Below are 17,307 nucleotides of genomic sequence, written 5' to 3'. Positions count from 1 at the left end.
TATTAAACATTTTAATATTTTAAATAATAGTTGACACGTAATCCTCACAACACTCTGACAAGCTAGGTCTAAAGTCTTTTTTTGCCTTTTACTGATTAGGAAACTGGGGCTCAGAGAATCAACATAGCTTATTCAGGTCCACACTGCAGGTTAGTGACAGAGCCAGGTTTTGAACCCAGGAGTTCTGACTCCAGGACTCATGTTCTTAAGCACTCTGCTTTATAGACGGCCTCTCCAGTAATACACAGGCAGCTCCAAGAGCTGTCACAGCTTTCACTTATCAAACACTTAGTGTTTTCCAAGTACTTTACAAGTAGCCTCACAGCCACCCTATGTGGCAGGTAAAATTCTTATCACCACTTTTTGTGCATGAGCAAACAGGCATGGAGAGAGGTTGAATCACTCACCCAAGGTTACATCTGAAGTTTAAGGCAAGTTATGTGTTTTACTCTGCTAGGCTACTGAAAAGCAATATACCAGAAATGGATTGGCTTTTACAATGGGGATTTATTTGCTTGCAAGCTTACAGTTCTGAGACCATGAAAACTGTCCACATCAAGGCATCATCATGTGATGCATTCTTCCTGAAGACCAGTTGCCATGGATCCTGGACTCCTCTGTCACATGGCAAGACTTCTACTGGGCTCTCTCTCCTTCTCTGGGCTTCCTTACCTTCAGCTTCCTGCTTCCATGGTTCTCTTTCACTTCCTCTGCATTCATCTCTTTTATAAAGGACTCCAGTAGGAGGATTAAGACCCACTCTGGGCCACTCCTTACTGAAAGAACCTAATCCAAAGGTCCCACCACAATATGTTCGCACCCGCAGGAATGGACCAGCTCTAAGAACATGATTTTCTGGGGCTACAGACAGTCTCAAACTACCATATCAGGATTCAGAACACCGACTTTGGCTTAGTTTTCCTGCTGGGTTGTGCCAGCTATCCCAACTCATCTCTCACTGGCCCATCCTCTCACTCTTGCCATAAGCCCTGAATAACACAGCTGGGTCCTAGTGTTCAATTTAGGATTTCATGATTGCTTTTTCCTTTCTTTTAAGTACTATCCTTCTTGCCTATTCAGATTCCAATTCTGCTGCTATCCTGACTCCATGTTTCATGGGGTGCTGTGTATCCACCTGGTATCTCTTTTCCCTGGGTTTCCAACCTCTCCTCACTGGCCTCTTCCCATCAGCACTCCCCATCTCAAAATCATAAATAAGTCAGTTCTAAAATGCCATCTGCCCTCTGCCTTTTCACTTATCTTTTTTTTTAAGCTTTATTATTTCTCCCCCCCCCCCCCCCCCCCTTTATCTGCTCTCTGTGTCCACTGGCTGTGTGTGTTCTTCTGTGTCTGCTTGGATTCTTGTCAGCGGCACTGGGAATCTTTTTTTTAAAGATTTATTTATTCATTTCTCTCCCCTTCTCCCCCCCACCCCACCCCAGTTGTCTGCTCTCTGTGTCCATTTGCTGTGTGTTCTTCTGTGTCCGCTTGTATTCTCGTCAGTGGCACTGGGAATCTCTGTCTCTTTTTGTTGCATCATCTTGCTGCATCAAGCTCTCCCTGTGTGTGGCACCACTCCTGGGCAGGCTGAACTTTCTTTCGCATTGGGCAGCTCTCCTTAAGGGGCGCACTCCTTGCGTGTGGGGCTCCCCTGTGTGGCACCGTACTCCTTGCGTGCATCAGCACTGCACATGGGCCAGCTCCACACGGGTCAAAGAGGCCCTGAGTTTGAACCGTGGACCTCCTATGTGGTAGGTGGACACTCTATCCATTGAGCCAAGTCCACTTCCCTGTGTCTCTTTTTGTTGTGTCTCTTTTTGTTGCATCATCTTGCTGTGTCAGCTCTCCATGTGTGCAGCACCACTCCTGGGCAGGCTGCGCTTTTTTTGTGTGGGGCAGCTCTCCTTACAGGGTGCATTCCTTGCGTGTGGGGCTCCCCTATGCGGCAGACACCCCTGCGTGGCATGGCACTCATGTGCATCAGCACTGTGTGTTGGCCAGCTCACCACACAGGTCAGGAGGTCCTGGGTTTGAACCCTGGACCTTCCAGGTGGTAGGTGGACCCCCCATCAGTTGAGCCAAATCCGCTTCCCTCATTTATCTTTATTCTCTTTCTGCATGGACAACTTGTCGAGAGAGGTATGTGACTGCTGTCTCCATTTGCTCAAGTCTCTTTGTCCCTGTTCTGTGGATCTTGTAGTTTCTTGTCACCAATAGCCTCCTTGGCCTTAAGTTCACAGCCAGTTAGTAGAATATTTTATACTTATTTGATTATGACCACAGTTCCCCAAAAAGTCTCTCCCCTCTCCTGGCTTGGTCCGTGATGCTGATCCCTGCTCCCTTCCCCTGTCTGACTTCGGATCTCAACTCACTTGTCACCTTGTTCAGGAAGCCTCCTCTGATCTCCTGAACTGGGGCCCACAGCCTGCCTGTGCTTCCCCCATCACAGTTCTGACCATTCACTGTTCCCAGGAGTTCAGTAGGCATTGGGTCAAGGTGGAGTGAGTGGGTCCTGAGAAGTCCAGGTTGAGATGAGTGTTGAATCAGAGGGTCATGGAAAATCAGAACAGGGACACTAAGCAAATGGAGGTCAGTGGGAGATCAAAGGATCAAGGGAGAACAGCTCAGTGTTAGAAGGCTATTGTGGGAAACAAAGGCATGTTGTTTCCATGGAAGCAAGTTACTTTCCGACCACTGGGTCATGCTGTCCCTAGAGATATACGCGCAGGTGGCTAATCTCTCTGGGGAACATAACATTCCAGCAGAACCCAGACTTGATATTTCAAGTAACCTGGGCAACAAGATTAATGAGTATATTTGTTTCAATAATATAATAGAACATTATGAGTTTTGGTAACTATCTTATCCACTGTGCACTGTGTTATTTAGAATGAGGTAATGGGAATAGTTAGCTAGAATAGTTGCTGGTTCTCACAATTGCTTGGGGTATATAAAGAAGCCCCTGAGATTAATAAAACTTGTCTGATGAGCTTGAGGCTCCAATGCTCGCAGATCCCCTGAACCCAATCTTTCTTTGTATTTCATTCCCAGTACCCTTGGGCCCATCGACTCCCACAAGTGGCGCCTAAACGTGGGGCCCGAGGCAATAACTTTAGCAGGGATTCTTCCACGACAGTATCGGGAACGCAGAAACAGAAAAGCCTTCTTTAAGGTAAGAGCGTCAATCAGTAGTAACCCGGGTTTGGCATTGCCGTGTATAAATATATTTTAATATTGTTTCCGCTAGCATCAGGGTATGGGTAATCAGCCAGGACGCTTGGAAGAATATTCACAAGTTTTAAAAATGCTTTTACATACGGTTGGCGTCACAATAAAAACAGCAAGTTTACTTGAGCTTTTTGCCTTACTTCAGAAACATTGTTACTGGTTTCAGCCTCAGGGGTGTAATGTTTTAAATTTGAAACAGTGGAAATGTGTAATGAAAGCTTTAGGAAGAGTATATCAAAGAGGGGAATCCATTCCTTTATCTGTGTGGGCTTTGTGCCAGCAAATTGCTGCTGCCTTAGATCCTTTACAGTCTGAAGAAGGAGAGAAAGATGAAATTACTATATTTTCTAAGCCCATAAGTAAATTTAAAATGAAAGAAAGTAAATTGGAACAAAAACGAGGTTGAGGTGAATGGGGAACCATCATGTTTTTTCCCCTCATCCTGATATTAACCCTTTCATCAATAAAAGCCAGTGAAGTGTCTTAATGAAATATCTTCTGTGTAGCCAGTACAACTCTATGCACCTACTGAATTGCCTTCTGTTACTAAGCCTAAATTAGAAATGTTTTTAGATGTTGCCGATGCTTTGCCTTATGTTAAACAGTTATTATCTGCTTTCCCAGTAACATTACATGTGATACCACCAGATACAAAGAATCTGCAAGGGGGTGTCAAGTTTCATCCTGAGCCAAAGACTTTTAAACTATTGAAAGATTCAAAATGGGCAAAGATACTAAATAATGTCCTTGTTAGTGAAATCAGGCTTGTAAGAAAACTCTCTGTTAAAGTGTTAACTAAGATAAGGAAACTGTTCTGGCAGCAACTCTGCAACCCCCCTGCTGTCTACATGACAATGTAGCTGTGGGCTAGTGGGGGTTAATAGAGTTAAGCCACTGAAAAAAGAGAAAAACATGGCAACACTGGTGTTCTGTTTTATTTCCATGCTAATTCTAATTGGGCTTATTTAACCAAGATATTAAAATTAGTACAAAATTTTTATCAAGGTTTAAAAAGGAATTTTCAGTTTTAAATCAATAGTTTACTCCTGAACTTCAAGTCTCAGTATAGTCTTACAGAGTAATTATCCAAAAATGTGAGTTAACAGTCTGTCTCAAGTTATCTTAACTGATTGCTGATAGCTAATAAAAATGTTTCCAAGCACAAGCTTGCATGTTACAGGCAACATGGATTCCAGAAGAAATCTTAAGAAGTCATATTTAAAATGTAATATAATGGAGAGCTTAAAAGCAGCTATATCAAGAAAGTAAGAATTATGTGTTAATTGTAAACTGTATGTTTCTGTTACTGTGTTGTGATTGTTCTGTGTTTGTCTGTTCGTTCAATGTCAGTGTATATTTTGATACCTCCGGATGGTAATATAAATTAATAAAAGAGCTCTATTCAAATGGCCAAAAATTAAATAAGCACTTATATTAATACATAAGTTTAAATGTTAATAAGATCTCTACAATGATAAAAATTGTGAGTCTTGATTAACAAAATTACTATAAGTCTTTTTATAAAAAGTTGTTCTTGCCTAGATTGAAATGAATAGCTTATTTTTCTTCACAGGATAATATGAAGGATGTAAAACTTAAATGAATATTAAAAAGGTTGAAAGTTTGTGAGAATGCTAACTGAAATTTAATACATTTTTGCAAAAAGGTGTGTTTTGTTCTAAAGTAGGATGGCTAATTTTCATAAACTCTTGGAACTTAAATGCATGTGGCAAGTTATAGAAAGTATCTTGGTAACTTTAAGTAAAGAAATGTGTTCTGTAAAAGTAAAATTTGTCTTCAAATAATATAAATATAGTCTATATGGTTATAAATAATTATAAAAAGCCTTATGAAGCATTGTTTAAATTAAAGTGTTTAAGTGGCTAATTCCAAAAAGTCATTATTAAACAAACCTGAATTAATAATAATAATAATAATAAAAGGTAATTTTATAACAGGAGAGCTTGGCTGCAGCCAGCCTCCCTTGACAACTTGCTTCTAGGAAACTGTTTCTGATATTGCATGCTACTAAGTATTTAAAGTAAATAAAAGTTTATTATTTTAACAAGCTTGTTTAGTGTTGATGGTATTATGTTATAAGATGTTTGCTTGATAACTTCGTATGTGGGCTATATTAAATGTGTTTTTATTATTAAGGAAACAGGAAATGATTTTGTCCTAAGATAAAATGATTGGTTATTAAGAAAGAGTAAAATATGGAACAAAACCTGAGTGAATACTGAAAGTGCAGAAGTTTCGTGGAAAAGGAATTTTTATGGTTAAAGTTGAATAAGATTTGATGGGCCTATCTATAAAATGTTAAAAGCTTTAATATCAAGTAGTTTACTAATGGAAAGTTAAAAATTTTGTTCTTTCTCAAAGCCTCTCAAATCATTAATCTGTTTTGGTAAAAGTTTTTATCCTCAATAATCAGTATACAAAGAAAGTCTGTTTTATCAAAATAGCTTCTTGTGCTTTAACCTCATCATTTCCTCGGTGTTCCAAGAAGGAAAAGTTTTATCTCTTTTAAAGGAACATAATGTTCAAAATTGCTTTCTCAAAATCAAATCCTGAAAAGTAGCCTTTTATTCCAAACTAATTATAAGAGATTTGTTCTTTTACCTTGAAAGAAAAATTAAAGTAATAGTTAAGTTCATTTAACATGTTATAAGTTGAATAAAAAGTGTTTTAAAGTGTTATAAAATTAACAAGTTTTTTCTTTCCTTTAACCCTCTGTTAAAGTTGTGTGAGTAAAAGGTTTCTATAAATACTTAAGAGTGTATAAAGTTACCAATATTTCAACGTAATATTAAAGAGAAGTACAATGTGGTTAATTATGGTTTTAATTATTATAAAAGAGTATGTGTCACAGAAACAACCTCTTATCATAGATTAAAGTAACAACACTGTAGTATTCAGCAATCCCAAACACTGCTAGTTTGTTGCAAAAAGTTACTGTCCAGCTGTATTGCTATCACTTTGTTTTAAAACTTGCTAAGACTTTCTTTAGTGTCTTCTTAGACAAATCAAGCCAGCTGCATTCCTCTATCTGTAAAAAACCCAACAATAAACTTTTGCAGTACTTTTCAGGACCATGTGCATAGCCCAACCATCTTGTACAGTTTTTACTGATAGTAATAGTAATAAAAAAGCAGCATACATTACTTCTCAAAAAGAACAGGTTTGGCAAACTCCTTATTCATCTGCTCAATGCACAGAGCTTTCAGCCATCATTAAAGTTTTACAAATGTTTTGAGAGCCCTTGAACATTGTCTTTGACTCTGAATATGTATGTCTTACTGTCAAGCATATTGAAACAGTTCATATCTTTGCTACTGATGAGTTATCTCAACTTTTTGCTGACTTGCAATATCTCATTAGGTTAAGACAGCATCCTATTTACATTACTCGTATACACTCTCATACCTCTTTGCCTGGTCCAATGACAACAAATAATGCTCAAGCAGATTTATTAGTAGGGTGTTTACAAAGTGCTCATGATTACCATGCTTTAACTCACATTAATGCTAAAGGCCTGCGAAATAAATATCAAAAGTGAACAAGACTACAGGCACAAGAAATTATTCGCACTTGTCCTACTTGTGGACCACTAACAGCGGTGCCTTTTCAGGCTGGAACTAATCCCAGAGGCCTGACTCCTAATCAATTATGGCAGATGGATGTTACTCACATACCATCCTTTGGTAAACTACAATATGTTCATGTTTATATTGACACTTATTCTCATTTTATGTGGGCTACTGCTCAAAGTGGGGAATGGTTTCATCATGTTCACTCACACCTCTGGTCTGCTTTTGCTGTAATGGCATGCCCTCTGAAAATTAAAACTGATAATGGACCTTCTTACATTAGTAAATCCTTTGAATCTTTTTGTTTAAAATATGGTATTGAACATGTTGCTGGCATTCTTTATAATCCTACAGGTCAAGCCATTGTTGAATGCAGTCATCATACCCTAAAAACTATGCTTTTAAAACAAAAAGGGGGAGATGATGGTATTATAGCACCAAAAGATCAGTTGGCAAAAGCTTTATTTACTTTAAATTTTCTTAATGTTTATAATTCATTGACACCTGCAGAATGTCACTTTGGAAAATGTCAAATATCTGCAGTGGATGCAGGAAATGAAGATCAACCAATATTCTGGAAAGATATTTTAAGCAATGAATGGAAAAAAGGCAGGATTAAAGTAAGGGGGCAAGGCTATGCTCTTATCATTTCAGAAAATGGAGAACAGATTTGGCACCTGCGAAGAGGATTAAACCCCGGAATGAATAGATGGGGTCTCCTGCAACTTCTGATGATGGTGATTGTAAGTAATGAAGAAGCTGCCGGTAATTACACTTATTGGGCCTATATACCTAACCCCCCATTACTTAAAGTGTTAACCTGGAAAGATCCATTCTTTCATATATATCTGAATAAGACCCATATATTCCCTGGATCAATTGATGATAGATTGCCAATTAAACCCTATGAGGAAGGACAAAGAATCGATAATCTCATATTACCATTTGATTATTGACCCTTATGCATCGGTAACCATCCTTCCTGTATGTATGTTAAAAATCGGGCCATAATTATCTTTAAAAATAATAATACTCAGTTTACTGTGACTTTATTTCCCTCTTCCAATTTATTCATGACCAAAAATCCTACTTATGATTGTCCACAAAAAGACAGTAGGGATAACGAAGGATGGCAAGAGTGCCATAAAGGAAGAGGATCTGTCATTTTTAATGATTCCTATGGAATAGTGTGGGAAAGTGCCCCTATGGGGAGTCCCATTGAATATAATGACAGATTTATTTGGCATGGTCTAAATAGTAAAGGACAACAAAAAATAATTTTTACTAAAAATAATAGTGTTTGGAAACAGAAAGGGGAATGGATCCCTTCTCCATGGTGTAATATTACATCTATACATAAACAAAAGAATTTGTGGAAAGTTTTTCTGGGAATAGCTCCTACTATAGAATGGATTGGGAATAATAGTAAGAATGGTCAATATCTGCATTTAAATCAAATTCATCATCTTCAGGTGTCTGTAAGAGAGCCTTATGTGTTTGTGGTTGGAAAATTGACTATAACTGAGAATGCTCTATTTTATAAAAGTGGGGCCTTGCATACTTATTTGTCTAAGAATATTTTACAGAATGGAGATTTCATTACAATGGCTCGAAGGTGGTGGGGAGTGTGGATCCCAGTGCGACTGAACTGAATTTGGCAATCGTCACCTGAGAGTCAACTGCTGTTCCATATGGCTCAGGAAATCCTGAAGCACTTGTAGTGATTTGTGGGACTGCTAATAACTGGCATATTAGGACTGATTGGTGTCATTGCAGCTGCCGCTACAGCTACCATGGCCTTGCATGAGACGGTGCAGACTCAATAATACATGCATGAATGGCATAAGAATGCTAGTGACTTATGGCATAGTCAAGAATATATTGATGGAGAATTAAACAGTAGAGTTAATAATTTAGAATCAGCTGTTTTGCATATTGGAGATCAATTGTATAATTTAAACTTAAGGGGATTGAAATGTGATTAGAATGAAAGTAACTTTTGTATTACTCCACTTGCTTATAATAATTCTATATTTGATTAGGAAAAGATAATCTGATAGGTCATAAAAATAATATGTCATTAGAAATAGAAGAATTACAGAAAAAGATATTAGAAATGTCTCATAATCAGATTTATGTAGCTGAAGATAAGGATATCTTTAATGATTTAATTTCTCATTTTAATAAGTTTAATCCAGTAGATTGGTGGAAGTCTCAACATTTTTTATCAGCATTAGAAATAGGATTTTGTGTATTAATCTTGTTGCTCATTGTTGTCGCTTGCCTGGGACGAGAAGTATGCCAAAGACTGCACCATGTTGATGTGATGGGACAAGCTAATAATTCGGTACTTGCAAAAAGTCTGATATAGTTCCCTGTGGTCAGAGTGCTTGGCTGGTAGTCAATGACGGGTAAGACTCTCAGAGGAGGGCAACCTAAGGCAGGCACAGTCACACTGACTAAAACAAAAAGGGGGAAATGTGGGAAACAAAGGCATGTTGTTTCCATGGAAGCAAGTTACTTTCTGACTACTGGGTCATGCTGTCCCTAGAGATATACGTGCAGGTGGCTAATCTCTCTGGGAAACATAACATTCCAGCAGAACCCAGACTTGATATTTCAAGTAACCTGGGCAACAAGATTAATGAGTATATTTGTTTCAATAATATAATAGAACATTATGAGTTTTGGTAACTATCTTATCCACTGTGCACTGTGTTATTTAGAATGAGGTAATGGGAATAGTTAGCTAGAATAGTTGCTGGTTCTCACAATTGCTTGGGGTATATAAAGAAGCCCCTGAGATTAATAAACTTGTCTGATGAGCTTGAGGCTTCAATGCTTGCAGATCCCCTGAACCCAATCTTTCTTTGTCTTTCATTCCTGATACCCTCGGGTCCGTCGACTCCCACAGGCTATGGAAGGTCAGTGGGGGTCAAGAGATCCCAGGTATGAAGGCCAAGTTACCCACAGGTCTTGGCTGGAATTGGTGAAGTCCCTCACCCATTATTTTCTGATTGGGCCCAATGGCCATCCCTGAAGCTAAAGATCACCCTTAGTCAGGGGAAGGGTAGCAAGGACAGGGCAAAAAGATAGCAATGATGTGGAACCAGTCAGAATCTTGGGGTCTGGCACCCACTAGCATGGCTAGTTCATAGACACAGGGCATAACAGGAGGAGTGGGTGAGAGACCGCTAAAGACATCAAAAGGTGGTGCAGAGGCAGCCAGGCACTAGACATGTGGTACCCTCTCCAGCCTCACAGCTCTGCACACCCCTATTTCAGGATGCAGTCTGTGCCCTGTGGGCAAGAGAAGACCAGCACCTGAGACCCTGGCCATGCAAGCACACACAGCACTCTGAGCATCTAGGCTGGACCAGTGCCCCCAAACCTGCAGAGAGGCAGACAGACTCAAAATCAGATGCAAAAGACTACTATGGACATCGACAGAAAAATGAATCATATATGTAACATATCAGAGGACTAATTTCCCTAAGATATAACCTGGGTTCGATCCCTGGGGCCTCCTGGTAAAAAAGAAGAAGAGAAAGCATACCTGCGTGACAAGCCAGTGCCCATGCAAGTGCCTGCGTGGTGAGCCAGTGCCCTGCGCAAGTGAGTCACTCAGCAAGATGATGACGCATCAAGAGAGACAAGGGGCGAGTCAAGGTGAAGTGCAGCAGAAACCAGGAACTGAGGTGGTGCAATTGACAGGGAACCTCTCTCTCTTCGCATCAGTGGTCTCCAGGACTGAAGCCTGGTGAATCCTAGAGGAGAGAAAATGAGAAGAAAAGACAACACAGACAGGAAAAACAGCAGGGTGGGAGGAGGGAAAGGGGGGAAAAGAAATAAATATATAGGGAAGCAGACTTGGCCCAGTGGATAGGGTGTCTGTCTACCACATGGGAGATCCACGGTTCAAACCCCGGGCCTACTTGACCCAGGTGGAGCTGGCCCACATGCAGTGTCGATGCGCGCAAGGAGTGCCCTGCCATGCAGGGGTGCCCCCTGTGTAGGGGAGCCCCACGGAGAGCCACCCAGCATGAAAGAAAGTGCAGCCTGCCCAGGAATGGTGCTGCACACATGGAGAACTGACGCAGCAAGATTACACAACAAAAAGAGACACAGATTCCTGAGCTGCTGACAACAACAGAAGCGGACAAAGAAGAACACACAGCAAATGGACACAGAGAGCAGACAACTTGTGGGGGGGAAGGGGAAAGAAAGAAATAAAATAAACCTTAAAAATATATATATATTTTAAAAATTCCCTAAGATATAAAGAGTTCATAGAAAAAAAGACCAACAACTCCATATTTTTAAAAAAACACAACAGGCAAAGACTATTCAGATAGTTGTTAGAAATATAAATACAAATGTTTCTTAGGCATTTGAAAAGATGCTCAACGAAGAGCAAATAAAAAATATAACATTTTAAATCTATGTGATAACCAGAAATACAGTTTAATAAGTTTCTCCAATTGTCCCCAAAATGTCTTCTATGACTATTCTTTTCAAACAAGGGTCCATTCAAGCTTTGCACACTGCATTTGACTGTTAATGCTTCTATAGTTTCTTTTAATATGGGACAATACCTCTGCTTTTCATCGGTATGTTTGAAGAGCGCTTTGAAGATTCGAACGCATGGCCAGTGTGGCCAACAATCCAATGTCAGGTGTATCTGCTCTTCTGCTTTGCCCCTCTTGGTGGGGGCATCTCTCCATTCCCAGAGCTACAATGGGGTTTAAACATCCCTGTTTTTCTTATCAAGTGGCCCCTAGTCACCCAAACAACTATTTCAACTAGCCTGGAGTCTTTACCTCCTGATGGACATAAGAGCTGTAAAATCTCAGTAGGAACACTATTCCTGTCTGCCCAAATCCTATCTATAGTTTTCTGGTGACAGCCCTACAGTTTGTCTTTGGGGAACTAGCCCCATTCTCAGTCTAATGATTTTCCTAGGTGATATTTCTAACCTCTGACTCCAGCTCTGGGGACATACCCCCAGTCTGGCCAATCAGAGATAAGTCAGAGTATCCCACCCCCGGGCCCCTGTGATTGGTGTAGGGATGGGCAAATGACCCAAACTGGACAAATAAGAGTCAGCCCTGGGACTTCTGCTGCAACTATTGGCAAGGAGGTGCTGTCTTTCCACTGGGATTGCTAAATTGTGGTTCATAAATCTGGAGTGGCAGGTGGCCACATTTGCCCCACACACAGAGAGATAGCTTGGGAATGAGACTATGGCTGCCTCCAAATATCCATCCTCCATTTCTTCTCTAGAATTAGAATTTTTAGCTGCCCATATGGTCACCTAGCTGAGAGTGCATATCTCCATCTCCCTTGATACAAGATGGGGTCTTTCCATGAAGTTCTAGGCAATAGGACATGAAACAGAAGTGACATATGCCACTCTTGGGCTGTGCCCTTAAAGGGAGGAGGCTTGACTTCCTTGCCCCATCTTTTCTCCCTTCCAACCTGTTTGAATGTAGCGTGGTGTGGAGCAGACAAGGGTACAGCCACAGGGAAGGCAGTTCCTTTGTTTATAAAATGGGAGGATAGGAATACTTGCTTCATAGGGCTGATGGGAAAATTAAATGAATTAATAAAGAAAAAGTGCTTAGAATAGTGCTGGGCACGTGGTAAGTGCTTTTGACTCCAGCCGAGAACAGCCAGACATCAATGAACTCAGACACATGAGAGTAGGAAAGCTGGTTGGGGGAAGCCACTGAGCTTTTGAGATGGTTTGCTATGCAGCTTTAACTGAGTGATATAATTTCTGTGAGGATTAAATGAGATGCTACATCTAAATGCTCAGAACACTGCCTAGCACATAGTTAAGCACTAAGTAAGCATTTAGCTTTCACTAAAGTCTTGATGAAGGGCGGTGGACTTGGCCCAGTGGTTAGGGTGTCCATCTACCACATGGGAGGTCCGCGGTTCAAACCCCGGTCTTCTTTGACCTGTGTAGAGCTGACCCATGCGCAGTGCTGATGTGCACAAGGAGTGCCCTGCCATGCAGGGGTGTGTCCCCCACGTAGGGGAGCCCCGTGTGCAAGGAGTGCGCCCCATAAGGAGAGCCGCCCAGCGTGAAAGAAAGTGCAGCCTGCCCAAGAATGGCACCGCACACAGAGAGCTGACAAAAGATGACGCAACAAGACACACAGATTCCCGTGCCGCTGACAACAGAAGCGGACAAAGAAGATGCAGCAAATAGACACAGAACAGACAACTGGGGTGGGGGGGAAGGGGAGAGAAATAAATAAATCTTTAAAAATAAATAAATAAAGTCTTAATGACTTCCATGTGGATAAATCACAGGGCTCTTTCTCTGGTCTTCCTCATGAGATCTGATCACACCCCTTCTTGAAGCTCTCTCTACCCCTGGCTGCTGAAACCCACCACACTCCAGTTTCCCCTTCTATTGCTCTGGCAGCCTGAGTCCTCACTATGGCCTACCTAACAAAGCCCTAGTGATTTGATCACTGTCACCTCACTGACCTCATCATCTCCTCCCCCTCCACCCCTCACTTTCTCACTCAGCTCCAGCCCCCCTTGCCTCCCTGCTGTTCCCCTAACACCCCAGGGGTCCTAGCCCCTGCGCAGCCCCGCTCCGCTCCCCCCTCCCCTCCACCTTTGCTGTGCCTTCTGCCTGGCTTGCCCCTCCCCCAACGGCCACGTGGGACCTTCCCTCATCTTCAGGTCTTGACTCAAATGCTACCTTCTCAGTGGGGCCTCATTAAAAATTGTAAACCTCTCTGCATGCTTGGTCTCTCTGTTGATTTTCCCTCATTGTTTTTATACTCAGCATCTGAGGTCTCATCTCTCTTGAGTATTCATTTGCATATTATCTGCTTTCCCGGAAAAAAGTAAACTCCTTCCTGTCTTGCTCACCATTGACTCTCCATGGCCCACTTACCCTTCTGGCCACTAAGAAGCTCTTGGTAACTTTATTGAATGACCAATCCTATGTGGTAGTTGATAAAACAACTGCTAACAGCTATCCTTTATCGAGCCTGGCAACGCTTCTTCCTTGTCACACACATGCACCATTTTTAAACCCTGGGGCGCAAACGCGCCCGTTTTACGTACGAGGAAACCGAGGCGCTTCCAGAAGGAGGCAGGAGTGGCCTGGGCACAGTCCAGCCGGCGCGTTCCCTAATGACGCCGGCAACCGCAAGGGTGAAGTGCAGGCTGTGACATTGAGAGCCACGGTGGGGCTGAAGGGCCCGCCACCCGGGCGCGCAACGCAGGCCAGCAGGCGGCGGCAGCGTGCAGGGCCGGAGGCTGCGGGCGTCGAAGGCGAGCACGAGCGCGGGCCCCGCGAGCGCGCAGCTGGCTTGGCCGTCGGGGGGGCCGCGGCGCTCGCCGCGCACGTCCCCTTCCCGCCCAGGCCACGTGGCCGCGGCGCGCGCAGCCGAGCCACGCGTAGCGGTCCCGGGCACGGCCAGCGGGCGGCACCTCCCGGCAGCTGTCCCCGGCAGCTGTCCCCGCCCGCGCTCGTGGCCGGGCTGCACGGGCCACCCAGCTCGCAGTGCGAGTGCGGCGGGCTCCGCTACGCTGCGGCGGGCGGCGGGGGTCAGAGCTGGAGAGACTCGGGGGAGAGACGGCGAGGGGCAGAGACAAGGGCACGCCCGAGGAGAGAAGTCGAGGGTGAGACGGGGAAGGCGAAGAGAAGGACGCGGGGGAGGGACGGCGAGGGACAGCAACACGGGGTACCCGGGCAAGAGAGGGCGAAGAACAGCGACAAGGGGAACGCGGGGCAGAGAGAGACGCAGAGAAGGGGACACATTTCTAGAGACAGAGAGGCTCGGGGGAGGCATAGAGACAGTGAGAAAAAGAGACAGGCACAGAAGACGGGGACAGCTCGCGAGGCTCGCTGCGGACTCTCGCCCTGGCCGCCCTTGGCGGTTTGGCCACTCCCAGCTAAGCCCGGCTTTCTCCACTCGGCCTTCCCGGGCCCGCCCACTCATGGCCCAGGTAGGGGGTTTTGCGAGCCTCACCCTCCACTTCCTCCTAACCTCACACACTCACGCCCCCCGGGCTGCAGACGCACGCTCAAGGCCTGGAGGTGACGGCCTTGAGGGTGCGGCGGGCTGCGGGGGTGGCGGCACAGGAAGTCCAGGCGGTGGTGAAGACGAAGCGGGCGCGCAGCTGTCCCGCACAGGCTCGAGCAGAGCGGCCAGCAAACGGGCAGGGGCGCGGCGGGGTGTCCCGGGCCGCGAGACCACACAGGTAGAGTCCGGAGGGCAGCGGCAGCGTCACAGGTGCCAGACTGTCCTAGTAATGGAGCAGCGAGAGCCTGCAGTCCCTGTCCACGCAGTTAGTGGTCCCGGCGGTAGGCGGAAGTCGGGACAGTGAGAGATGGGGAGGAATTCCAGAGAGCCATCCAGCTCCAGGCAAGGCAAGGGTGGGGAAAACTGCAGGGACAGGGGGTTCCGGATAGCGGTGGTGTAACCGCGGGTTACGAATTAATAAATAATTAAGATTACTAAATCGTTACATAGATGCCTTTTATCTCCAGTGTATTACAAAATAGACAAGGGTTAAGGTCTGAAATTACGGAAACTGGCTAGATCCACCTCATTCTTTCTATATGGTCATTTCCTCAAAAAACCTGCCATTGTGCTGACTATTCCAGATGGAGCTTACTGTTGTATATGTTTATTTTTACCTGCTATTACAATGATTATTCCAGACTGGATCTTACCTTTGTGCATGAACATTTCTGTTGAAATGGTTACCACTGTCCTGTCCTCTTTGAAATCCATGAGAAAAAAACCTTGTAACTGACTCCCTTCTGTACCGCTGTGCCTAGGTATCTTGATCTCTGATAATAATTGTTTTGTGGTTGTAATACCTTTGTGGCTCACCCCCGTTTTGTACCCCCCCCCATCCTGTTCATCCCCTTAATGTTTATTAATAAAGCCACCTGAGCCAGCCCCACCCCAATTACTCATTAACATAAACTGCTAAACCTAGATATTATCAATGATCAGGATTACTGCAGGTCCAGGAGGCAGCTTTTTTTTTTTTTATTGATTTTGTAAAAATATTACATTAAAAAAATATGAGGTCCCATTCAACCCCACCATCCCCACCGCACCCCTCCCCCCCCCCCCCCAGCAACACTCACTCCCATCATCATGACACATCCATTGCATTTGGTAAGTACATCTCTGGGTATCTCTGCACCTCATGGTCATTGGTCCACATCATGGCCCACACTCTCCCCCATTCCATCCAGTGAGCCCTGGGAGGATTTACAATGTCCGGTGATTGCCCCTGAAGCACCATCTAGGGCAACTCCAAGTCCCAAAGGCGCCTCCACATCTCATCTCTTCCTGCCATTCCCCATACCCATCAGCCACCATGTCCACTTTTCCCACTCCAATGCCACCTTTTCTCTGTGGTCCTTGGATTGGTTGTGTCCATTGCACCTCTATGTCAAGAGGAGGCTCAGATTCCACATGGTTACTGGATGCAGTCCTCCTGCTTTCAGTTGTAGGCACTCTAGGCTCCATGGTGTGGTGGATGTCCTTCTTCAACTCCATCTTAGCTGAGTGAGGTGAGTCCAATAAATCAGATTGTAGGGGCTGGAGTCTGTTGAGGTTCAGGGCCTGGCTATCATATTGTCAGTAAAAAGATTCAATCCCCTAAATATATCTTAAACCCCAATACCAACTACAATTCCAGTAAAGTAGCATGATAGTCTTATGAAAAGAGATCCCCTCTGGGTCCAGTTTCATCACGCAGAAACACCAGCTCCAAAGAAGGGCCATCTGACATGGCAGTGAACCCTATCTGCCATGACCATAGAACCCGTGGGTCCCTTTAGCCCTCAAAGGAACCAATACCTGGGGATTGTATCTACTTTATCTGTCTCTTAGACTCTGCTCAGTTGTGCATAAGGGCAATCCTTCTGACAGCCTCCAGACTCTTTTTTTTTTAGAGACTCATAGCCATATAAACTCATTTCTCCTTTCTATTTCCCCCTTACATTAGATCAAACAGCATTTTAAAGTCATATTATTCTATGTAGACAGGGATATTCTACTGATCTGCATCGAACCTTCAATTCAAGGTCATTTTCCAGTTGCATTATCAGTTGTTAGTTGATGGTGATCCCTCGGTGCCAGGGAGGCTCATCCCCAGGTGTCATGTCCCACGCTGGGGGGAAGGCATTGTATTTAGATGCTGAGTTAGGCTTCGAGACTGGCCACATTTGAGTAACATGAAGGCTGTCAGGAGGAAATTCCCAGGCACAGTGCTGCTCTAGGCCTTGTTCTTATTTCAGGCATATAGGCTCACAAGCATAATCATTAGTATCAGGGGCTCACTGTTGTGCGACGGTTTGCTCGGTCGGTAGAGGTGGGGTCTGGCTGCGGACGAGGGGTCGGTCCAGCTCTGGACGAGGGGTCGGTCCCACTTGGGACGAGGGGTCGGTCCCGCTTGGGACGAGGGGTCGGTCCCGCTTGGGACGAGGGGT

General features: G+C 44.1%; 1 long non-coding RNA gene across 3 annotated transcripts; it reads right to left on the bottom strand.

The window, feature by feature from the left end:
• Positions 1 to 6,053: 6,053 nt before the first annotated feature.
• Positions 6,054 to 15,246, bottom strand: LOC131274200 (uncharacterized). Of its 3 annotated transcripts, none has more exons than XR_011646327.1 (3): positions 14,822 to 15,246; positions 10,375 to 10,585; positions 6,054 to 6,277 (listed from the first exon to the last, which is right to left on the bottom strand). It is a non-coding gene; the product is annotated as an uncharacterized lncRNA (long non-coding RNA). The 3 variants fall into 3 exon arrangements; XR_011646326.1 differs by lacking the exon at positions 14,822 to 15,246 and adding an exon at positions 13,911 to 14,129; XR_009181394.2 differs by lacking the exon at positions 14,822 to 15,246 and having other exon boundaries at positions 10,375 to 13,344.
• Positions 15,247 to 17,307: the final 2,061 nt, after the last annotated feature.

Source organism: Dasypus novemcinctus, chromosome 18 (assembly GCF_030445035.2).
Source record: "Dasypus novemcinctus isolate mDasNov1 chromosome 18, mDasNov1.1.hap2, whole genome shotgun sequence".
Taxonomy (NCBI): domain Eukaryota; kingdom Metazoa; phylum Chordata; class Mammalia; order Cingulata; family Dasypodidae; genus Dasypus; species Dasypus novemcinctus.
Note: the sequence above shows the minus strand (reverse complement) of the source record. Positions and strands in the feature narration are given on the sequence as shown.